Source organism: Clupea harengus, chromosome 16, assembly GCF_900700415.2.
Source record: "Clupea harengus chromosome 16, Ch_v2.0.2, whole genome shotgun sequence".
NCBI classification, from domain to species: domain Eukaryota; kingdom Metazoa; phylum Chordata; class Actinopteri; order Clupeiformes; family Clupeidae; genus Clupea; species Clupea harengus.
In genome coordinates this window covers 14,426,309-14,452,007 of record NC_045167.1, presented here as the reverse complement: position 1 = coordinate 14,452,007, position 25,699 = coordinate 14,426,309, and the positions used below count along the sequence as shown (strand labels likewise).

Genomic DNA, 25,699 nt, shown 5'->3' with positions numbered 1-25,699 from the left:
AGCTTCGTAAAGTGTCAGCGCGACAGGCTTCTTCAGCATGACCGAAGCCATTTGGTTTGCAGCGAGTGACTCAAGAATTGCCGCCACAACACATAATCCTCTGTCGTTGAAATTTCCACCAACCATATGAATCAATATGCCATTCAGTTACAGCCTGTGTCTCTCTCTGTGTGTGTGTGTGTGTGTGTGTGTGTGTGTGTGTGTGTGTGTCTCTTCTCCCCTCACCGTGCCAACACCAACCCCCCCAAGCCTCTCAGAGAGGTAGCCCAATTCATTCCTGTATGGATTCGGTAATGATTGAGATGGACAATCTTGTTAAAGGCTCCTGTTTGGCGGCCCATGGTGGGTCTGACAGTCGTTAATAACACAGACACTTACTGTAAAACCAAACCCCCACCTAGGCAGGCAGAGCAGCAGAATACTAAAGGGGAAAAAAACCCAACCGTCTCCCCACGTCATCCGCCTCCACCTCCACAGTGCCGCCAGTCAGCCTTCCTGCCTGCCTGCTTGGGTGTTCCTCACCTTCATGTTGACTTTGACCTGTTTGTTTCTGAGCCATTAAACTGACTGCTGGGGAAATGTAGAAGAACATTTAAATGTTTGGTGTCAGAAAGGGCATGAAGCTAACTTGTTAATGTAGAGGCCAAGTTCCATAGAGCCTTTCCTAACAACACGGTTTTGGTTAAATCTCCTCTTTTTCGGCAAATTATTTTTCTCTTGTAAGTGAACAGATGCTTATGGTGTGTTCCATTTGAACTGGGAAGTCAGAATTTCGGACTCAGAAAATCAGAAGAACCTCACCAACCCCGTCCTCAAATTCCCAGATGACTGCTCCATGCATCAATAGTAGTGAAAGCTGTAGCAATAGTTTATTAGCACTTCTGTCTTTTTATTTGTGTCTCATTAAATCAATCGTACACACAGTACTGTACAACTTCTATCTGTGGACATTTTGCTACGCTGTTCTTTTGCGCAAGATATCACACAATGCGTTTTTTTAAACTGGTAATGGTAACAATTACAAATGCTCCACCCTGTTTCAGTGAAGCAAAGCTAGTCCGTGGTCATGTCATGGTTTGAGTTCAGTTGTGTAGTGGGTTCAATTTGAAGTATTTAACATTCCAAGGAGTGTGTATGTTACTGGTCCGGTATACAGCATGCAGAATGTACATTTTATAAGGGGGGATTTACAGTTGAAAATGTGATTCTGAGGTCATATGCATGTGGAATTTATGCACGCACACACACTCACGCACACACACCGACAGATATACTTAGTGGGAGACTTTCATTTGTCAGATTTATGAATACTCTATGAGGTGAAAATTGCAGCTCCATAAAAATGATCTGAAGCTTATATCCTCAGACCAACTGGGACACCCACACTGCCCTCTACCTTCCAAACAGATACATTGTAATCAACTAAAACATTCTCCCTCCCTCACACATGCCCACACACACACACACACACACACACACACACACACACACACACACACACACACACATGCACATACACACACACCACACTCTACAGGCATCACTTGGCACAATACACAGGGACGAATCGTAAAAATTAATCTCCGCAAACACATTAATGGACAGAATTAATAGACTGGGAGCCATTTCATCCCTCACTAGGCTTATCGCCTGTTCCCAAAAGCACACCGTGGCTGATCCCCGGACGTAATTACTGTACCCCCCCTCCCCCACACCCCAAAAAAACAACCTGTGCTCGTACCAGTGCACCTATTCCCACATGGCCGCGAGAAATTAGAACAATTCCTCAGCCCAGGGTCCCTGCCATAACACATCTGATTTATTTCCCCCGTGTACAGGAATTATTGCAGGGGGATCAATCAATCAGTCACCTCCGCTGCATACCAAGCCTCCCCCTTTTCATGTACGGCAGAGAGTTTTGATTGGCGTTTGCCTTAGAAAGTTCTAGGGCCCAGATTCATCAAAACCCACACCCACTAAGAGTTGGGGAAGTGTGAGAGAGGAATAATGAGCGGCGCGCATCGGACCCAGAGGCGCAGGAGAACCTCGCAGAGGTCGCAGGGGGTGGTTTGGTTCAGTGCGGCCCGTTACCGCGGCTTCTGTGCTTCCTCCGCACGCCACGGAGAGGATGAGTCACCTAAGCCCGCAGCTTTATCAGAAACCCATCAGAGAGAGCCCTCAGCGGAGGGGGGTCCATGTCATCCCTTGTCTAGAGCCCCTGGCTGTAAGAGGAGCCTGTCACCAGCAGGGGGCGACAGTGCCTTTGTTACCCTCAGCAGGCCAGCACAGCCTCCAGTCAGATGAGCGATGATCCCTCTCACACTGAACGGGTTTCAAAACAAACCTTAAGGGACATCTAACCTTTTCACATGCCCCACAACAGGTTGGCTTTATTTAAGTCTGCCACTACCAACAGCCCTGGATGATAATTGCGAGCAGGTGTTTGTGTCTGTGTATCAGAAACATGATTGCATTTCTTTGTCTGTGTTGTGTGCATGTGTGTTAAATCATGTGTGTGTGTGTGTTCAGTGTGTATGTTTGTTTGTATGGGTGTGTGCATGTGTGTGTAAAGTGTGTATGTGTGTGTGTCCATCCATGGACCTCCAGCTGGGGAAAGCATATTGTGGGCACAGTGAGCTCAGCAGGAGCCTGATAGAAATGAACCTGAGGCGCATTCCTGGAGGAAACATGTCTTCCTTTTGCTCAGCGTGGGGTCTTCAGCATCTCTTTCGCTTCGATCCAGCTGTGGACCGCTGATGTCCTGTGTGCTCAGAACATCCTCCCATCTCTCCGCATACCATTTAACTAGCTTTCCTCCCTCCTGGGCGCTGCTACGCTTGGCAACAGGCGTTGTGTGCTTCACAGCTAACAATTGAGCCGAGCAAAGTGTTTTTGCGATCACAAGTGCTCCAAGCCAATCTGTTTTGTGTTTTGGCTTGCAAATTAAATTGACCTTTGCCTGCGCCTTCGGGAATTCTTTCACTGTGGAACTCACAACACAATATTTTCTGTTGTTTCAACTGCTATCTCAAGGTAATCAACGAGAAGATGTATCGTTCTGCCCTCTCATCTAATCTTAAAGTCCCCTTGATCGTTAATAAGAGATCTATTGTGGATTACAGGAAGACGGCTTAAGAGCAGTGGATTTATCTGCAGAGCAGCATCTGTACTTTAGCTGCTTGTCCATGGGAGAGCAGTGTTGAGTTATCTTACGCTCCCGAGTCTGTGGAGTGTGTTTTTCTGTGCATCTGTGTGTGTGGTGTGTGTGTGTGTGTGTGTGTGTGCATGTAGAGACAATGATCAAAGTGTCACTATTAATGTAATTTCTCTCTCTCTCTCCCTCTTTTTGCATGTCTTGTTGGATTACACATCTTCTCCACAAACAGGTAAGCTCATTCAGAAATTCTTCCTCATGTTAATGTAGCTGTGTATCTAAAGCTGTGGCTTTGTGGACTCATGGATTAGCAAAAGCAGCGAGCAAATGATTTGTGGTATCAGATCCAGTTGTGATTTTGAAGGATTAGAGCTCTCTTTGGTCCTTGGTGATTATCATGGGCTGATCCAGCAGAGCCCTGCATTGACTAATGGTTGATTTAACGGTACTGTTGGAGCATGTTAGTATTTTGCAGAAAGGGGCTATGCATCATCAGACACCAGGCATGGGATAAGCAGCCAATGGCCCTGCTGTAAGTGTAGGGACTGGCCCTGCGGTGTCCTTCCCTCCGCTGTCTTCTGTACGTTGGTTTATTCATGGACCATATGGCCTTATCGGAAAGCTGTGATGTACTAATGTAAACGCACTTCTCGATACGAATGTTCCCGTGAACTTAGACCCACGTTAACACCCAGCAAACACACACACTCACACACACACACACACACACACACACACACACACACACACACACACACACACACACACACACACACACACACACACACACACACACACGCCATGTTTGGATGCTCTCAGATATTTAAATGGTATCTATAATCTCTTAGTCACCTAGGTAAAGGTCATAGTTATGAGGGGGGTTGGCCTCGGGTGAGGTATGGGTGTCAGTGAGTGTGTGTGTGTGTGTGTTTTGGGGAGGTTATAGGAAGGGGAGATGAAGGGTGGGTCGCTGCTGGATGTGGCTGTCAGAAGACAATGGATTATCTTATGTTACCAGATTCAGGTGTCTAAATCCCTTCACCATCTCCTACTGGAATATGGGGTTAATAGGTGTGTGTGTGTGGATTTGCAGTGTGCTTGTGTGTGTGTGTGTGTGTGTGTGTGTGTGTGTGCACCTTTGTGTTTGCACCATTCTCTCAGCTCATGCTGTGTGTGTGTGTGTGCACCTGTCTGTCTATTGGTCTGTCTGTATAAAAATGGTTGCCATGACAACAATGCAACCAAGATTCATAGAAGTCAAATCGGATGCGGTGTCTGTTTCTTGTCTTTTTCTCCCGTCTCCTCTTCTTTCTACCTCTCTCTATATCCGACTGTTTTAATCTCATCCATCGACTTCACCTTCAATCAGTTCTCTCAATTACTATACCTCTCCTTCTTCACCATCTCTCCTCTTCCTCTGTCCCTTTCTTCCTTTGCTCTCTCTCTCTCTCTCTCTCTCTCTCTGTCCTCACATACGTTATCTCGCTCTGTCTCCCTACCACTCTCTTCTGCTCCAACTCCATCAGAATCCCTGGAGATTACAGAGCTTCATCTGCTCCACACCAACTGATAAAATGTCTCGTAAACAACAAACAAATTACAGCTTAGAGTAAACAGAAGATCCTTTTCTCCCAGTGATGTCTTTCAGGTGGAAGATCACATCAGACTACCCAAGCGATAGGAAGGTTGGCCACCATTTGAATGTTGTTTCTGCAGTGCCACAAAACTCTGGCAATAAACTCATGAATGCGACAGATTTACTAGACATCTGGAGCTTGCCAAGCATCTATAAGCAATCCCTGCAGGATCTCCTTGTTGTGATTGTTGCAGCAAAAGTGACTGAATTTGTTGCGAGAATTCTCAAATATTGTAGTTAAAATTCTGTTGATTTTGAGTAAAATATAATCAATTGCAAGTAATGCAGAAAATCCACAACTTTGTTTGCTGAAATAATGAGGTTATAAGAGAGAATTGCAACTGCAGAAAATCCTTTGCCATCCTGAAATGGCAAAAGGACTGTATAAGGTGGATCCAACTGCTGAATTAACCTTAATATACAGGGATGGTGATACGAAGTCTCCACTATGCAAAAGGTTGTAGTTATTTCATACATCATTTAAAAAAGACTGGCTATAGTATGTCATCTTAAGCCCATTTTAAGAGGTGCAGATGGTGTCCCTGGCCCTGTTCTGTCCCTTTGGACCGAGGTGCTGTGTGTTTGTGGTGGTGAGGAGAGGGCTGTGGCTGCGGGTTGGGAGAGAGGTGTTGCAGTGGCTCCGGTGACCCAGTTGCATCCCTGCCTTTTTGCTCCGGCCCACAGCCACAAGGCTTTCACAGTCTGGCTTGAGGGGGCCACTGCCAGGAGACCTCAGGAAATAGAGCAGGGCAGACTCGCGTCACAGCGTGCACGCAAACACACCACACACACACACACACACAAAAACACACACACACTCACACTCACACTCACACTCACTCCCTCACACACTCACACACCCACTCACACATGCATACATACACACACACACACATACATACACGTGTAAGGGAGTGTTTATTAAACACACATCCACACATGCATTTATGTTTACTTGGGTCCCCACCACAAAATAAATATTCACTGATTTCAGTGGTTGCACTATTTGTGCTGACTTGCATTTCTCAGGTCACCACATCAGCAATATTCATATAATAATAACAGCCTTGCCATAACATTTTATGGGTAAACAACACATGCATGCATACACAGCTGTACCTCCATACACACGCAGAATGTATACTTGTATACACACACACACACACACTTGTGAACTCACACACAAATGCACATATGCACACTCGCATATTAGAACAGACGTGCTCATGCTGTTACATCAGCACTGTTTCACCCTCCATTTCTGTTTGTCACCTAGTCTCTCCCCAGCGCTCAAGTTCAGCGTGCATGTAAATGCATGTAGATGCAGCGGGTAGCCTCATTGGGCAGGACTGATTAGTGGTCAGGTAAAAAGACCCAGACCGCTTCATTAAAGAGCTGTTTGGGTCTGGGTGCAGATGAGTCTGTCAGTGTAGCCTGCTGTAGCTTCCATGCTAAAGGGCCACTGAGCATGCTCCAGCAGCAGCCTGGCGGCATATAGGCTAGAGCGGGAGAGAGAGAGCTCTCAGCATCAGCACCAGCAGCTCTGGAGGCAGCATCGTCTCTCTCTGCCGCTCTGTCTCTCTCTCTCTCTCTCTCTGTCTCTCTCTCTCTCTCTCTCTCTCTGTCTCTCTCTCTCTCTGTTTCTCCTGCACTCGCTGTCTCACGGTCATCCTTTCCTGTCTGCCATCACTCTTTCTCACTCCCTCTTCATTCTCTTTCTCTCTCTCTCGCTCTCTCTCGCTCACACACACACACACACACACACACACACACACACACACACACACACACACACACACACACACACACACACACACACACACACGCAGTCACTCACATACATCCTCATTTTCTCTCTCTTATCTCCCTCTCAAATCTCTATCTCTCACTCCCTCCCACCCTCACATATTATCTGTTCCTCTCCCTCTCTCTCTCTCTCACACTCATCCGTCGCTCACTCTCTCCGTCGAGCGAGTCGTTGTGTCCAGGAGGAGGGTCACGGTTTCCCAGAGCAGAGGCATGTGAGAGGAACAGGAGGGCAGTAGGTAAAGACAGACACACAACCCAGCATCAGGGGCACAGAGAACAGAGAGGGAGAGAGAGAGAGACAGAAAGTTAGCGTTGTTCTCCGTTCCTCTGTAGTCCTGGCAGGATTTACCAAGGTCTTCCCACGGGTAAGCACATTAAAGTGGTGCCTGTGTGTGTGTTTGTGTTTGTGTGTGTGAGAGAGAGAGAGAGAGAGAGAGAGAGAGAGAGAGAGAGTGCGTGCGTTACTATGTGTGTGTATGTTTATTGGCAGATTTTCACATGTAAGTTTCTAGTGCCTTCAAAGATTTGTCACTGGCTCAGTTGTATTGTATGAGTTCCAGAACTAGCCTATGTTTATGTTGCTTGGCTTTTGCTTGCTATTTGTTGTTGTTGTTGTAGTGTTGTTGATGATGATGTTGATGATAATTTTGTACAACCTGGGGGGTATTCCAAGTATGTGGTTTGGTGACAAACCTGGGTATATTAACTCAGAGTAAGTGGTAAACCTCCTAAAAGAAGAGACCTATGACTTTGTTTTGCTAGGAGAATTAAGCCATAGAGCTCCTCTATTAGGAGATTTACCACTTACTCTGAGTTAGTTTGTCACTAAACCATGTACATAGAATATCCCCCTGGACTGTGCTATAGCTTTGTTTCCATGGCGTTAATCAAAAGGATTGCAAAAGTACTGATGAGGTTGCTGTTTACTGTCTTTCTGCTGGGTGCACTTCAAAGAAATTGTTCAAACACGGATGAATGTGTTGGATCGTTCATTGCTGAACATGGTCTGAATGCAAATCAGTGTTGAAACTCACATTCTGAAATGCGGCTGTTGATATGTTGATATGTAGAACTGGATATTTCTCATTTCAGTACTGGCTCTCAAGATGCCTCCTATGTTTAGATGCAAAATCAATAAACCGTCATCACCCTGGTTATAAGCAACATCATTGTTCTCATGTTGTCATCATACAAAAATGCACATGCAGAGAAATGGCTGACATGGAACACGTAAAATGCAACACAGTTTCAATGATCACCTATTTCATCGGCAGTTCCATTTACGTGCTTGAAAGGAAATACCGCCATCACCCCTGGTCCTGATCATCACGCTTATGTAACATATGGATGGCTCTGGCTGGGAATGGCAGACAGGCAGGGCTGGCTCAGAGGGGAGGCTGTGCTTCATGTGACAGAGCCACTCCATCAGAGGTGAAGAAGTCCTCTGGAACACTGGAGGGGTCTGTGGAGACTCATTATTTCTGTGTGTGTACACATATATATATATATATGTGTGTTTGTGTGTGTGTGTGTGTGTGTGTGTGTGTGTGTGTGTGTGTGTGTGTGTGTGTGTGTGTGTCCAGTGTTTTCAGTGTTCAAAAAAGTCAGAGAAAATATGTATGCACACACAGTCTCACATGCAACTATAATGCGCATATGCATACTTGTCATGAAGCTTCTACATAATGTACACACCCCGACTCAAACACACACACACACACACACACACACACACATGCAAACACACACATATTCTTTAGTTTGCATGCAGACATAAACACGCTCACAGCCATAACCTGGCATGCATACAAATGGGGGCACATACGCACCACAATCACTCACACACACACACACACACACACACACACACACACACACACACACACACACACACACACACACACACACACACACACACACACACACACACACATATATTTCACGAGGCAGAAGGTGGGGAGCAGTTTTGTGGCGTTACATAACCGATATAGCGCCCGTCGCTTGAAAGCCCTCCATGGCCATTTCTCACTCTCAGGGGAGGCTTGGCAGCGCTATTAAGATGCTCTGCAGCTCTCTCTCTCTCATCAGTCCTGGGAGGAACCATTTTCTCCAGGGCTCTCTGGTCTGTGGATTTCTCTCCATTTGCCCCTCTCATCTGCAGTGGGCACAGGATAAACCCCCTAATCACAGGCTGCTCGTCATCCACATCAATCCCTGCAACCCCTCCCCCCCCTCCTCCTCCTTTCGCTCAGCCGGCTGATGCTAATTATGACATTTGCCAGGTAAACACCTGGGAGCCCAGCAGACTGCGTCCCCACGGCACAGGGGTGAAGAGCTGAGCAGGATATGTCTTCATCATATGATGAATTAAAAGGAAGGGAGAGAGAGAGAGAAAAACAGAGATAGTGACAGACAGACAGGGAGAGAGAGAGAGAGAGAAACAGACAGAGAGAGAGAGAGAGAGAGGGAGAGAGAGCACATCATATGCTTAGTGGAAGGAAGAGGGAGAGAGACACAGAGAGAGAGAGAGAGAGAGAGAGAGAGAGAGAGAGAGGAAAAGAAGCATCCGGACCTGATTACTGTGGGCTAAATGTGAGGCGGCTAGATTGGGGCTTTTGTGTGCTGTGCAAATGTGACGACTGTCGCCAGCTCCGTCTCCTGTCTCCCGTCTGCGCCGCTGAAAAGGCGCATGCAGATGTGCCTAATGAGCTGCCGCGTGTGACAGGCACAGGTGCACCACCACAGTGTGTGCGTGTGTAGGAGTGTGTGTGTGTGTGTGTGTGCATGTGTGTGTGTAGGAGTGTGTGTTCGAGAGTTATGGGAAGGGAAAGACAAATAGAGATGAAAAGAGAAAGAAGGAAAAACGATAAGGCTGGAGTGGGAGACAGAAAGAGAGGGGGTTGAGAAACCGACCATCCAAGAGAGACAGGGAAAGGTGAAGAGAGAGAGAGACCAGAGAGAGAGAGAGTGAGTGAGAGAGAGAGAGAGAGAGAGAGCTGAGACCACAGTTGATAGAGAGAGCTAACTGAAGAGATAGACCCTGTAAAAGAGAGCTAGCTATAACAGGAGAGAGAGAGTGAGAGCGAGCATTTCACAGGAAAATGTTCAGCTCCTCTCGTCTCTGGAGGCTGGCTCTTAGCAGTTGCCTGCTCTGTATTTAGGCAAAGCAGCAGGATGTAAAAGGGCCCCAAATGATGTTCTCATCCTTCAGCGCTTTTTAGCGTTTAGAAGTGTGTTTAAAAAAGAAAAAGCCCCGAGGTTTTTGGCTCCATGATACCAGCACCCCAAACCTCTCGAAAGAATCAGCCAAAAACTGGCACAATGCCGCCTCCTGAGGACGCGGTTCTGGAATGCGTGTTGGTGTGGACAGGTGTTTGCCACCCCGGAGCATGTTTTTTTTTTTTTTTTCGTTTCCTAATTTACCTGGGGGGCTAACGATCAACACTGGCATTAACCATCTGTGCTCAAATCTGTTGGAGGAAGAGTATCTCACTCTAGCCAGTGCTGGAGAGCTGTATTGACTGATAGGAAGGCAGGACTTTACGAGACTGTTTCTTTTTTTTGTTTAGTCATAAAGAGGTTTGGCTAACGTTAGCGTGGCTCCAGACCGTGCCTGTCGGGGAGTGAGCGTGATATTAATGAGGGTTTTCAGAGGCGTAGGCTCGGCAGCGGTTTCATCCCCCTCACTCGGGGCTGTCAGGGCTCCAGAAAACCTCCACCCACAGTGTTCCCTCTTTCTCTTCCTCTCCCCCTCTCTCTCTCTCTTTCTTCCGCTCTCTCTCTTCCTCTCTCTGTCTTTCCCTCTCGCTTTCTTTCCACTGTGATTGGAAGCAACTTCTCGCTCGCCGCCCAAACTTGGACAGGCCGCCCAGTTGCATTTTAAAGGATGTTTGATAGGCGACTGCTGTTGTCTGGCTCTCTGAGACGTGCGTTTGGTGCTGAGGTGCCGCTGGGTGCATCTCTAAGCTGCTCCCCTCTCTCTCTCTCTCTCTGGCCGACTGCAACCCTGCTGGGCCACAGGGGCTGGGGTGGGGGGGGTGATGGGATGGAGGGGGGGGGGGGGGGGGGTAGCTGAGCTGTACTCTGACTGCATAATGACGTGTTTGTTCCACTTGGTGTGTATTTGTGTATGTGTGTGAGTTGCGGTCGGCAGGTGTGTTTTTGTGTGCTGCAGGTTTGTGTATGTGAGTACTCCTTTTGGATGTGTATGAGTTTTTGAGGGAAGGATTTATGTGTGTGTGTGTGTGTGTGTGTGTGTATGTATTTGTGTATTTGTGTGTGTGTGCGTACAAGTGAATATTTTGGTGTGTTAATTAGGGGGATATTGCTTGACCCGTAGTAAGGGACATTTCCCTGAGGCTGAGAGCAGGTCACAGAACCAGTTGTTTCTACTTGATCTGTCAAGAAGGCCACCACATATTCAGCTCTAGTTGCATCATTTACTAAAGAGAGTGAGACTCCCGTTTTATTTTCTCATTATGGTCCTGCTCCAGTATGTTATGCCCCGAGGCACGCATTTGCTGTTGTTTTCCTGCCTACGTGTCACGGCCATGCAATTTCTCCGGAACTAGCATGCCCATCCATCATGCCGTAATTGTTAATATAGCTCTGTGCTGTTATTAATACCGGGGCTCTGCACACTGCCTCCCTTCTATGGCTCCGGCGCAGAAAAAGGCACGAGAGGAGGCATTGCTCTGCTGGTCCCTGACTAAATGCAAAGCGATACAGATCTAGATGTCAGTTCAGATGTGCGGTTTTTACCACATGAAAGGGGTTTTTATTGCTTTTTTAGTGCGACGGCAAACGCCCCCAAAAAAAGCTGCGAGTGCCAACTGTGCCAGCATTCGCATTCAGTTCGCTCACGGCTCGGCTTATTATTTTGAGGCTGCATTGACTGGTGATGCACTTTGGCGTTGTTACAGAGGTGAGAATGAACAAGCCAGAGGCTGTTTGGTGTCGGTGTCATATTCGGGGCGAGTGAATTGCTTTTGAAGAGCTCAACAGTTTCAGCTGTAACTCGATGAATTGCTTTCCCAATAGCTCCCTTGTTGAGATGAAGGGTCGGTGTTCTATGGATGTCTTTTTTTTTTTCAGTCACGCCTCCGTACAGGCTGCAGAAGTGCTGTGTGTGTGTGGTGTGTGTGTATGTGTGTGGTGTGTGTGTGTAAGTGTGTGTGGATAAACTGATAAGGAGGATGACATCTGAGCCTTACGCCTCAGGAGGTCTCATTGCTTCATACAGTTGCTTCTCTGCTGTAGATCAGCGTATGCAGCGCACACTGTACCCACCAGGACTGTTGTTTGTTTATTTATTTTACTGACATGTTTACCCGTGGTCCTCAACGACTTGTTTATAGCTGGCCGCACACCAGCACCGAACAATTAAATAGTTTAAGCTCGAAGGGTCGTTCTTTTCTCTTTTCTTGCCCCCTGAAATGATTTACATTATCTCACATTAAGAACAAGTCGCTGCCTCGTTTACTCCGCCTCCACCAACGAATGTGTTTGTCTGCCGGTGTGCCGAGAGACAGCCTATCGATTTTCAATGTCTAATTAGCGCGAGGAGGAAACAAATCCTGGGCGGCTCACTCGCGCATTGTGTCCTGGTTGCTACGCACACTCCTGCCTTGTGCAGGAAGCTCCTCTCCGGAGCTGGAAATGGAGGTGGTGTTAGTAGTGTCGAGTCAGAGTGGTTTCAGTGCCCCTGTTGCCACCCACGCCGGCTGACTGGATGACTAATGGCTGCTTTTAGCACCATGGCCGAGTTGGCGTTTTCTTGGATCCAGAATATTTCTCCCTCTCCTTGACACACGGTGAATGGGCTGCACCAACAAAGGGTTTTTAGTTTGATACGTTGTGTCCTTGTTTGTCTCATAGAGGCGTGCATATTTTTTGGATGCAAAGGATGTGTCCATATTGGTGTACAGGTGTTTTTGGGTGGGAGTGGGCAGTGTCTGTGTGTCTGAGCTACTGGTCTGTCCACAGTTGTGTGTGTGTGTGTGTGTGTGTGTGTGTTTGGGTGTGACTGTCTGTATGTGTGTCTATGTGACTTCATGTCTGTTTGTGTGTGTGTTTGTGTGTGTGTGTGTGTCTGTTTGTATGTGTGTCTATGTGGCTTCGTGTGTGTGTGAGTGTGTGGTTGTGTGTGCCTCTCTCGTGATCTGTCTAATAGGGATTTTCATGCCGTGTGCCTTGGTCCGGTCTAATCCTATCAATGCTGCATTCATGACACTCACCAGAATAACCTCTCCTTTTCGCTCAATGCAAACCCCCTCAGCAACAGCAAAACAAACAAACCCCCACTGGAATTACAAGGCAAGCAGCTTAGCATGCCACCGCCCTGGCAGAGGAGCAGGGCAACGGCAGCGCGGCCAAAAATCCGGCCAGGGTCACGAGAGAGGCAGCAGCAAAGCAAGCAAGCTGAAAGAAAACAGAAATAATAATGATAAAGAAAGAAAAACAAAAATGATGCTTTCTGACAGACTGTGAAGCTGGCCTGTTTATTTCTGATTTTGTTTGGAAACAGTCGAGCTCTCTGGCACAGGGTTCACCCAGTTCACCCATTGGTCAATGATTCTCAGAGATGCAGTCAGATCCTTTTGGGGGAGGAGAGGGCAGGGATGAGGAGCCAGACAGCAAGATAGGAACCTGAATTGGAGGTGGTAGTTTGGTGAAGGGGGACCAGAAACCAGCACTGATTGCAGCGTAATTATCCATATTGTTTCTGAATGTGTCTGATGAATGAATGATCCTGACCAAGCTATGAAAAGACAAAGCAGAGGCCTCCCAGAAGTATCCATTCTCAAGAATGGGGGAGCTCAGGACGCTCGCCTGCCTCTTTCTGCAATGGCTTCCGGCTTCTGTCCCCCGAGTGAAGCTGAATCTGCCTGAATCTGCGTGACTCACACCAGAGTGCTGATGCAGAGATGGCCCGTGACAGGACCACTCCATCTGTGCTACAGCGCTCCTGTCACAACACACAGCAGGCAACATCTGTATCATGCAAAAACGAAAAAATCATGTGTTTAAAAATGTGTCTTTGCTAGTGACAAGCTTTCTGTCCTTCTCTTTCTCTCTATCTCTTTCACCCTCTGTCTGTGTCTTTGCTTTGGTGGTATGGTGGCCTGCAGGTCCTGAACTCCTCTCCCCTCGCTGGCAGCCATGCTGATGCCTTCTGACTGTGCGTGTCCCCCGCAGCTCTCCGTCCGCATGACAGCCACGCCGAGATGTCTGCCAGGGCACATGACATGCTTTGGCCCCTCATTGTGATTGAATGGGGGCTGAAGTGATTTCTAGTTAGTTTTTTTTTTTTCGTTTAATTTCTTCAGGGATTTTAATTTGTAATTATGCAGAGATATCATTTTTATGCAGAGACATCACACGCAGAATGTTTTGCTGCCTTCTCAGCTATGTAATTTTAGCCTCATTATATATGCGCTGTGACTTTCCACAAGTGGAACAGCACAGCAATAAAGTGTGGTGGTGCACTGGATGTGTGTGTGTGTGTGTGTGTGTGTGTGTGTGTGTGTGTGTGTGTGTGTGTGTGTGTGTGTGTGTGTGTGTGTGTGTGTGTATGCGTGTGAGAGGGAGAGATAGAGTGTGAGCCTTTGTGAATGTGAAAATAATACTTTCTGTTAGTGGTTGTTGTGTGACTCAGAAACGCTACGTTGCGGAGCGAAAATGTCCACAGAAGCATCTCCTTATCTCTCTGACCATCCATCTACCCTGGAGAGAACCAGTACAGAGCCTGGGCTTATACACACACACACAGACACACAGACACACACACACACACAGACACACACACACACACACATATGTATTTATTTATTTATTTACGCATGTACACATACACTACTCAGCGGGAGCTTGTTCATGTGGAAAATCTCTGCAGAAGCCCCCTGGAGTGATCTCGACATAGAAGACCATTACAGCAATGTAGCTCGAGCCGCCCTATTTGAGACGGAGTCGGGTCTGTTGTAGCTCGTGCCGCCCTATTTGAGACGGAGTCAGGTCTGTTGTAGGACACCCAGCATACTAAACCCTCTTAAAACAGAGGTCAGAGCAGTTGTGCTTCTGGGAGAAAGCTGCGGGTTACACAGCTGTCTGCAATGAGAACATGATGTGCGCAGCCATTCGTGGTGGGTGGTTTGTCTTTAAGTGCATTTCATATCATGACTGCTGTGTTATTAGAGTTCATCATGTCAAGTCAAGTCACATTTATTTTTTATAGCACATTTAAAAACAACAGGAGTTATACCAAAGTGCTTTCCAGTTGAGGTGAAGCAATTAAAATAAAATAAACCAGAATAATGAAATAGAATGAGAAATTAAAAGACTTAACATATACTATGACTAAAAAGCCAAATAACACAATAGCAAAAACAAGAAAAAAGGGAAATGAGCAAAATCTAAAGGTAAAATATGTAAGTAAAGGGAGTAAGAATTAAAGCAAAGTAATTCAAAGTAGTGCCAAGAGAGAATAGGAGAAAAATTAACAGATACATACAGCTATAAACATGGACAATAGAACAGAATAGAAGCACCAAAACAATAAAATAACAATAAAAAGAACAACAAAATAGAATTAAAGTGAACAAAAAAAAACATATAGTGACCTCAGACTGACTAAAACCACAAATAAAAGCCTAACCTTAGACTGGACAAAATGCAGCTAAGAGAATGCATCACCTAGTTAAAAACCCACTGAATGCCAGTGCATATTCCAGACTATTCCATAGTTTTTGACCAATAACGGTAAAAGCTTGATCACCCTTTGATTTAAAATTAGACCTAGCTAAAACCAATAAAAGCTCATCTTAGGACCTTAAAGCCCTTGATGGAACATAAGGTGTCAGGACACTTAAAATATAGGCTGGAGCAGGACCATTCACAGCCTTAAAAACAAGCTAAAACCGTCGAAATGTGCTCAAACCTCCTAGTTAAAAGTCTAGCTGTCGCAGTTTGAACTACTTGTAGCTTGGAGATTCCAGGCTAATACCTGAGTAAGGTCTGGAAGATATGAAAGCATGGACCACCATGGAGCAGTGATAAGATTGAAACAATTAATTACATGAAGGAAGTTTCTGGAAAGAGACAACAAACATGAATGTTAAAAATCAGTGAATTTCATCAATGACGCTTTTGTCAGCTTTGAGAGACCTGTAAACCAAAGCACAGAGACATGTTTTACAGTCCAACAGGTCAACTTTCAGAACATATAGTTTAAAGCTAGTGTAAGAAGTGGCAGTTGATTGACTAATGTCCTTCTTTAAATCCGTCACGAGACCTCCGCCATGGATGCAGTGGGGGAGAGTTAATCAGAATGAGAGGCGGGGTCACTCCATACTCCATACAGGATGTATATGAATTACAGTAGACTACATGCATGTACAAGGCTGCCTGATTAACTCCCGTGATTTATGGCCTCATTAGCTAATGTTGCAGTCAGCACAGTCGTGACGGATCACCATGGTGATGACAGATGAATATTCTGATGGGGTGATCCAGCCGTAGAGCTGTATTTGTGCTGAGGTCGGTGTATGACTTGGGGTGGAGGAAACTGAATCCGGATTGCATGTAGTCTGCCTTGGTGAAACCTGCTGTGAGTACTGTTTTTTATGCAGTTCATTGTTTCTGACATAGAGCACATTACAATGATGTTAATAGGTGAAGAATGGTTGAACAGAGTTTCTGAATATTTGAAAGAGTGGAGAGGCTTCAGCCTCGGTGGAACAGGCTGTGCTTTCACGCCAACCATATTTTTAGCAGTAACAGGTTCCAATGTGTCAGGTTGATGTTAATGTCTGGCGTGAAAGCTTGACTTGTTTCAAAGGTTTTTCAGATGAAGCAGACTGGCTTCTCTCTGTCCTCTATGCTTCTCTGACAGTCTCAAGGCATTAGAGCCTTATCCCTAAGACCCCAGAGCCAAACATTTTGATTGGCCCCAATCGCTGTGTTGAAGCCAGAGGAAACACACCTGCTTATTTTAAAGGCAGTCGTGATTGAAGAGACCCTCTGAGCCCAGTTTATTTTCTAATCTGGCCGTGTCAGAGGGAGTTATCCCATGTTGTCCTCCTTTCCCGCGGACGGCACGCTCTCAGGTGAGACCTCTTTTTGGGGATACTGCTGTTGTCATGTGCAGGATTTCACGAAGGCAAGCGGGAATGCCTTTCAGAAGGCAGCATTGGTAGGTTGATGGTTTTAATAGTATGCAGTCTTAGGTTCAAAGACTTTGCCAATTTGTTTGTGATACTCTTTCTACATCCTGAACCCCATAGTCGAATTTCTAAGAAAAGCAATAAGGAAAAACTCCTTAAAGAGTCCTCAGAGAATTTGCACATTAGCCACTCACTCGGGAGATTTTCAAGTATGTGTACACGCTAGTCATTTAATTTCAAAATACAGCATGCAAAGGTAGCCTATAGTGGTTTGAGTTGTGTCCTCTATCTGTCTCTTTATGTATTTTCAGATTTGTAGATACTATAATTTCAACCAAATTTGGGCCCCGCTTCCCACCCAATTTCCAGCATACGCTGTTACTAGCAGCCATTTTCTCCAGGCCTGTCACCTAAATCCCAAAGCGGCTCGTGTCGGAGCACCGCCATAGATGCTCGAGGGAGCCATATGCTAAAAGTCCACTTGATGTCTCCCTTGACTCCACATCAAGATGGCAGTGCCCTCGCTGCAGTGGATGTGTGATTCCTACAGGCTGCGCCACTCAGAAGGGAGTTTTGCTTTGCGCTGTGTGGGAGTTGAAGTACAGGAGACACCACTTATGGGAGAGTGGCACCCACCCACTTGTGGCCCCTGTGTTTCGGTGTTCAGCGTGCTACAACGTAGAAGAGAGGCCCAGAAAGGCATGAGTTTTTATTGCTTACAATTGTGTGGATGTGTGTAAGCGCAAAAGAGCAAAAGAGACAGCAGTATTTTGGTGCACTGCTGAAACTGTATAATTTAGCTTTATCGGTTTATCAAAGAGACATAAAAGCAAAGCTTTTCACAGATGAAACAACACACACACACACACACACACACACACACACACACACACACACACACACACACACACACACACACACACACACACACACACACACACACACACACACACACACACACACACACACACTCAGCCTGAGGTAAGACAGAAAGCGAACGCTATCTCCCTCATTATTACCCAGCCTGTTGAGATCCAATGACCCAAAATTGAACCTGATATACTCATTGCCTCAAAATGTGGAGAAAAAAAGCACAGAAACGCACATGATCCATGGCTGAACCCTTACAGATTGAAGCAGGCCCTGCTCTGACTTGACATCACATGATATTCAAAGTCACTTTCTGTCCACCCAGCCAGGCCTTGTCTCCGAATTCTCCCAAGACAGTTGAACAATACGAAAGCCCCGGGGGCTGTGTGGCCTGCTGAGGCCACATATAGCATTTTATTTATAGCCACCCCACTTTAAAAGGTCTCCAGATGTGCTGGGAGTGTGGATGGGAGCGTACCAGTCACCATCAGGCTCAGCTTTCTAATATCCTCGCAGGAACAGGAACTATTCACATCATCCTGCATGAAAATATCCACATGTCACAAGACGGTAGTACCTGAGAGATGAATTGATATATTTATGAGAAGTGTTTCTTTTCTTTTTTCAGGTTTCTCACTTTCTTTACTTAGCCACAGGCGCCTGAGGCAAATGGCATCACTGTGGAGGCTGTCTGCGCAACATCAGCACAAGCGCTCCGGCTTTCTTCCTTCTCGGGCTCTAAAACTCTCCCTTAGATAGGATTTTTTGAAGAGCACAATCAAATATTAATGTGTAATTTTGTTTGGTCCTGAGGGGCAGCATAGCAGTGTTGTTGTTGTTATTTTCCCATGTTGAAGAAGGATTTGCCAGAGAGGGAAAGAGAGGGAGACGGAAAGACAGAGAGAGAGAGAGAGAAGGAGGGATGAATTATTCAGAAGAGAAAGGGGAAAGGGAGGGAGCAGTCTTGGAACTAAACTGTGAATATGAATGGCAGCTACAATGCAGTCAGACAGGCCTGCGTTTCCTCTCTGTGTCTGCCGCCGCTTTGCTAAGAGGATTCGTGTCTCGGCCGATTCTATTCATGTACTTCACTTTTCCCTCCATCACCGCCGACTCCAGCGAGGTCTCGGAGGCCCTTATCTGTTGAAAAGTCTCACGCCTTGGTTTCTATTGTGGTCAAACTGATGCCCGTGTGTCTCGTGTTTATCTTATTCAAACCTGTTGCTGGCCAAGCGACTATTTTTGACTGGCTTTGTCATTAATGCTCTGTGCAGGCTTGAGCAGGTCCTCCTCCTCTCTCCCTCTCTCTCTCTCTCCCTCTCTCTCTCTCTCTCTCTCTCTCTCTTTCTCTCTGTCCTCTCTCCCCATGGGTCCGAGCCTCTGAACCATTTGTATGCAGCGGCACAGCGCTGGTGTCTCTGTCGGCCGCCGAAAGACCACGGCGTTTGCGTCTGTGACATTTTGCGTTAATGACATTGAAGCTCAGTGCACGTCGATGGCGGGGCGGCACCACTGTCACATCTTCAGGCGGGAGAACCTTTCTCTCTCTCTCTCTCTCTCTCTCTCTCTCTCTCTCTCTCTCTCTCTCTCTCTCTCTCTCTTTCTCTCTCTCTGCTTCAGTCAGTGTTATCCACCTCATTTGTTGCTGTCTTTTCCTGATACACTTTTCCTTCTTTTGTCCATTTCAAAGACACACACACTCTCACTCTCTCTCTCTCTCTCTCTCTCACTCTTACCCACACCTGCTACCTTGGCAACACAATCATCTAGCATGTAGTGTAGTTTTGCGTGTGGCTCAGATAAACAATGACCGCAGGAGAGAACCCATGCCTACTGTGTGCACTTTTGTGCGTGGTAAACAACCAAGAGAGATGTGGACAGATCTGGAGCGCACTGCCCTGCCCTTGCCCCTGCCCCTGCCCCTGCCCCTGCCCCTGCCCCTGCCCCTGCCCCTGCCCCTGCCCCTGCCCCTGCCCCTGCCCCTGCCCCTGCCCCTGCCCCTGCCCCTGCCCCTGCCCCTGCCCCTGCCCCTGCGCCGCTGCTCCACTCCGTCAATCACTGAATAATTGTGTTTGTCTGTGTAGGGCTTTATTAGTCAGGTCATAAATGCAGCTGTCTAGCCACATACAGGCGCTCAGACGGATGAGCCCCAAAGTAGGGCGCCTGTCTAATTGTAACCTGGATGCTGATGCCCTGTGTGTTGACCTCCCCATGTTGACATTACAAGCTATAACATGGTTATCCAACGCCAACTCTAAGATGGCTACGGTTTCGGGAATTTCTACATTTTAATGCAATTTTTATACTAACAAATTATACTGTTCGTCTTTAGTGAAGTGTGTACTTTCAAAATCTACAGGTTAATGGCAACTACTAAAGCTAAGTGCAGTGTACATCTCAGTATCACTTTAGTTGTTCTGCGCTCAAAAAACATCTGTCCCAGATGTTTAACTACTAGAGAAGCTTCCTGGCACAAAGACCGTTCCTCTTTTATTACTGTTTAAACATCGCAGAGTCTATTCTAGACTGTGTGTTCAGATCAGACTAAAGTTAAGTCAAGGAGGCCCAAGGGTACAGTTGCCACGATGTCTGCCTGTAATTACATTTATGCAGGTCATTGCTTTCATCCTCTGAAACCCACAGTGCCTTGCACTAGTTCTCTGTGTCCTTCTCACACAGTGTGCTCACCTATTCAGAACTACAGATCTTATGTCTGTTGCAGCTGAGTGGCCCTGTTCTCAGAGTTGATTTTCTATTGAGCAGGGTGGTTGGTGGAAGTAGACCTTAAGCGGAGTTGTCAATGGAGGTGTGGCTGAGACAGGAATTGGGGAATGAGAGGCTGGAAGATCTAATGACATTTTGTCACACAGTGCCTTGCAGTAGAAATCCACTCAATCACTCCACGCACACACACTCAGACACACACACACTCTTTACCTCACATTCACATTTTCACACATCAATGCTGCTCTCTGACACACAAGTCTTAACAGGGCTAAGAGCTTCTATTGGGATTTACTCTCATACTCTTGGTGTGTGTGTGTGTGTGTGTGTGTATTTATGACTGGGTCTTTATGTGTGTTTTGCATTTCCATTCGCATGTGTGTGGGTGCGTGTTCCTCACAGTCCCGCAGCAGCAGATGGCCCTGCATAAAAAGGCTCCCTAGCCAAAGAATTAATCATTTTTTTTCTAACTCAGAATAATGTTACTGTATCTCATGAAGCCAAATTTGTGTCTGTAGTGCCAGATATAATCACTCAATCTGTTAAATTAATTAATTAAAGTATTCATTTGCTCAAGTTACGTAAACTACAATTCACGATGCGAGACCTCTGGATGAGGATGAAACGGAGTGGAACGCTGGATCTGGAAATAGGAACTTTTCAGAAACAGGAAAAGGGAACGAGAGAGAGAAAGAGAGAGAGAGAGAGCCCTCTCTCCCATGTCTTGGCAGGCCTCCAGCAGCTCCATCAACACACTTCACACACCTCGAGTAAGAAAAAAAGAGAAAGAGAGCGAGAGATAGAGTGAGAGAGAGAAAGAGAGAGAGAGAGAGATCGAGTGAACTGTAACTCAAAAAGGGAAAAAATAGATAAATCGCCCCTCTTGACCTATGTGTTGACTTCCCACGTTTAAGATGACCATTAGCGCTCCCTCTGTCCCCTGGGAGTCTCCCTGCTGTGGATGGCACTAGGGCCTCTGCCTCTGTCAATAGAAATGTTCCACTGTGCAAACGGATCAGAGAGTCCCGGCTGCACAAAACGCATCCGTGTTTAACGAGGACCCCGGCCATCAGGCTCTCCCTTAACCCCGCTGGCTCCCTCATCCATCTCGGACATAATAGGCCGTGTTCCTCAGTGCATTGGTGATCCCGCAATGATGTGCTGAAGATACTAATGTGACTGTTGTATCGACCACATTCAGGGAGTCCTGAACCTTAAAAGTGAACGTAACAAGGTGAGGTGCTGATATTCCTGTTAATCACAGCCGGTGAGACAGATGTTTGCATGGCACTCGATACTGCAGTCGTTTGGTTACGCGCTCACGGAGGAGAGCTCACTGGCTAAGCTCTCTTGAGCTTTTTTCCCCTGAAACGCAGCATGTTTCTCCCCGTTCTCGTTTTTCATCAGATCAGATTTCTCGAGGACAGCTGGCAAGTCGGCCCACCATGTCCCTTGAAGGCAGAGGCTTTGATATTGTCGCTTGTTCCTGGATTTAGTCCCATGCATTAGTGCTTTTGTGTATCAGAAGTATAACCAGGCCACAGTGCTACTTTGCCAGCATGCACGTGTGCACGCACACACACTCAGACAAATACACACACTCTCTTACACACACACACACACACACAAACACATACATTCCCTGCGATACTTTTTGTGTTCTACTCAGTCGAAGTCACTCACTATCATATAATTTTCTACTTTTACCTTTAAAATATGTTTAAATCTACCTAAACCCTCTTTCATGGTAGTGTCTGCAGATTTAATATATACTTTAATATAGTCAAGTAATGTTGTCTCACCAAAGCCTGGGCATTAGTGTGTGTTTCTCTGTGAATATTTGAGCATGTTAAAAAATATATATTTTTAATGAGTTCAAACTTTTTTGGTTGTATTATTCCGGTTGTTTATTTTCATGCCTGCCAATTCAATGTCTCAAGTCAATTCATGTTCTCTCATCAAAGCTTGAGCATTCTTCTTTAAAATAATAATAATAATAATAATAATAATACAAATAAATAACAGACACATTCAAACTTATTCTTATTCTTATTCAAACTTAGTGTTCTAATTACACTATTAAAGGGACTTGGAAGCAATCTCACACTGGGTTCTATATTATGGAATGGGGGAGGGCAGGTTTGCCTATTGAACATGTTCTCTGGGTTACAGTGCTCAATAAAGCTTTCCCCTCCTCTCCGAAGCGACAGAGGCCCTCGTGTGAAGGAGGGCTCCTTGCTTTTCAGTTCACACTACCTTCCCTTCAACAGCAAGGCCAGTTAATCTGGGGAAAGCTGATTAACTTCTCAATAACCATTGTCTCTTCTTTTTCAAAGGGCTGGGATTTGCCTGTGAACCTCAGAGACTGGAGCTCTCAGGGATTCTGTCCTTGGAAACATATAGTATACCTTTGACTTGTAGAACCAATGGAGCCCTTTGTCTAAATTGAGTGGGAGAAATATCATGCACTAGTTTCTGTATTTGTGTTTATGTTAGATTTGCTGTGTGCCGACCATTTTCCTATAAGATATTACATTAATCTATATCATTTATAGAGTGTCGTCGTCTGAAAGCTTTCCTATTGCCATGATTTTACACAAAGATTTGATCAGCATTGCCTTACACTGGTGTGGTAAGGAGTCTTTTAGATGGGGAAACAACCCACTGAAATATTTTAATAATGTGACTCGGAATTGCATCCCTCAGACTCACCGAGTGTCGTTTAAAACCGTTCTGTGGCTTTATTGTCAGTTGAATGAGCGTAGAATGTTGCCAGCTGTTCCTTTTCTTCATTCCTGTGGTTAGATGCTAACGGCATGAGATTAAGACTTCATGGTATATCGTTTCTTCTCCACAGCAGTGCACACCGTTGATAGCAAGTGTTTAAAGTTTGCTTATTATAACGATTGGATTTGTTTCACATGAAGTAACCCCAGCATGTTGTCTGTAAGTAAAATATCACGTTGCCTAAAATCACTAATTCATGTGTTGCTTGTAGAATTAGTCTGCGCTTGCATAGCATGATGGTTTGCGGGAAATGGATTTTGTGGATATACATTTACATTTCTCTTTTGTATGGTTTTAAGACTCACGTTGTTTTCATTGGAAAGGCAGGACGACTAAAATCTGGTTAACCGGCCCTTGACGTCTCTGTCACCGAAATGGCAAGGTTTTGCGTCTGTAATTTGGCAGTAAATGATGGATTTTACGAATCAAGTTGAGAAAATTACTCTCCTGACGAGTCCATTCCATTTCCTTCCTTCTGCAAGCTTTGCATAATAAAGAAAAGAATCACTCACTCACATTGCCATTCATATTCATGGAAATCATGGAAATGCTCATCTGTTCCCAAAGACTTTTGAAGCTACAGTTGTGCGGCATAGAGACTATAAACTACTATTCCAGTACTCTAGTAACTGAGCTATTGATTGTTGACAGACCTGTGACAGGTGACAGGTCTGAGTTTAACAGAGGATGAAAATGCCTGTGACAGGTGACAGGTCTGCCATTCATTCATTCATTCATTCATTCAAGTGTTTACTCTGCCTGTACAGAGTTAAGGTATTTATGTTCCACCGAAGGGCATGAATAGCCTACTGAGTGGATCTGTGAGTGTTCAAAGGTTGATAATTACAGATGGGTTCAATATGTTACCGGTGCATATTTCTTTTCACCCTGTGGTGCTCATGCTTTTCTCTGGGAGCATTTCAATGGAAAGGGAAGAATGATCAAGTCCAGAATGTGTCATTGCTACTAGACCTCTATGCTGCGTGCTGCTCTGTTTGAATTGTAGCAGATGGGGGGGAAAAAGAGGTCCACGAAACTCCGGCCAGATACTGGAGATATCAGCCCTGCAACGTTTTGAGAAAGCTTTTAAAAGTTCTAGCTGTTTCCCTGATTTGTTTCTCAGTACTCCTGTCACATCAATATGTCTGAAAGCACTACCTTAAATTAGGAGTTTATTATCCTACCATATGGTGCCAATTCCAATCGACGTCCTTAACTCTGAGAGATGTGCAATTTGTTCCCTGGGCTATTAGGCTTCCGTGTGCATCGTGGCAATGTGCTTGTTTGAGACACAGGCCTGCCAAATGCCGATTAAGATTATCAGATGATAAAAAGAGTCTGCTTTTGTAAGATGTGCTAATGTGTTAATTCCCTGTAGGTTACTGTGCTTCGCTTTTACAACAGATTCCCCTCAGCCAAATACGTGCTCTTCCATTAAAAAGCAGGCTATTCCCCATGGCTCACATTATTTCTTGCTTTGGAAAAAAAAAGATCTTCTAATTGATCCTTTCACGTCAAGACTGTTTCATCCTCTGTTAAACTCATTAGAATCTAAATGACACTCACTCATTAGAATCATTGGCAGCATTCTTTTCTCTCTAGGAGGTCGTCGTCGTGGTCATTGTAGCTTTCATTTGAGCAGTGCACGACGACCCTATTAGGTTGAGGCTTACTTTTGTGACAGTCTGCTATTATTATTAACAATCCTCATGTTTGAATGGAAACCCATACTAAAAGCATAAAAAAAAAAAACTAGATCTCGAAATAAAAGGTTCTGTAACAACACACACACTAACCAGCAGTATGAGGCCACCTGAAGATGCTAAGTAGCAGCACTCTGCTGTTGTAAGAGTACATGAATAATGAGAGCTGTGTACGGGCAGTTTTCGCAGATCTGATGGGGGCATTGGGGGGGTTGGCAGGAGCCTCAGAAGGTTAGGCCTTATTTCTGCCAGCCACGAGCCGGCTGGAGTAGAATCTGAGGGACAGCTGGTGGCACCTGCTCTGCTGTCTCCATGGCGATTTGCTCTGAAGCTGCTCGGTGACCATGGCTCTCGTGTTTGTTCCGTTTGGGTTCAAATGAGCTTCTTTTCCTCCCTCACTGGCCTTCCTTTTCAACATGGAAATCAAACGGCTCCTCTCTGGAGGATTCTCTGCTCATCCTGTTATTGGCTGTACTCGCACAGATAGCACCAGCCATCTGCTGTGGTAGCCAGTAGCAGTGCAAAGCAGCATTCAGTTTGAAATCTGACCTCTATGATATAACTGAGTGAGATGACGTAAACTATATTATTGTTTAGATTGAAAATATAACATACTGCCAGTAACTCCTCATACGCTTATGAGTTTACATTTGTCATTAAGGCAGCAATAAGTGGAACCGTTAATTAATACAATATTTGTTTCACTACAATTTCGTTTGTGTTTCAGATCCTTTATAAGAGAGCCTTATTCTCACAGCATTTCATTCTCTGAATGGCGTAGCTGCTATTGATGCCATTAGTTTAGCTGTAGCCCAGATGTAGACCTTTCAAGTGTCTGAGAACCATGCATCCTCCC

At 45.7% G+C, this 25,699-nt stretch overlaps 1 protein-coding gene across 16 annotated transcripts in view; it reads left to right on the top strand.

The window, feature by feature from the left end:
- Positions 1–25,699, top strand: part of plekha5 (pleckstrin homology domain containing, family A member 5) — a 116,688-nt gene that overhangs the window by 42,191 nt on the left and 48,798 nt on the right. Inside the window, exon 1 of one of the 16 annotated variants that reach the window (XM_031583263.2) lies at positions 6,681–6,964. The exons of the other annotated variants lie outside the window; for them this stretch is intronic. The gene's annotated coding sequence lies outside the window, so the exon portion shown is untranslated. Of the gene's footprint in view, positions 1–6,680; positions 6,965–25,699 lie in introns of those variants that run through there. 16 annotated transcript variants of the gene reach the window in all.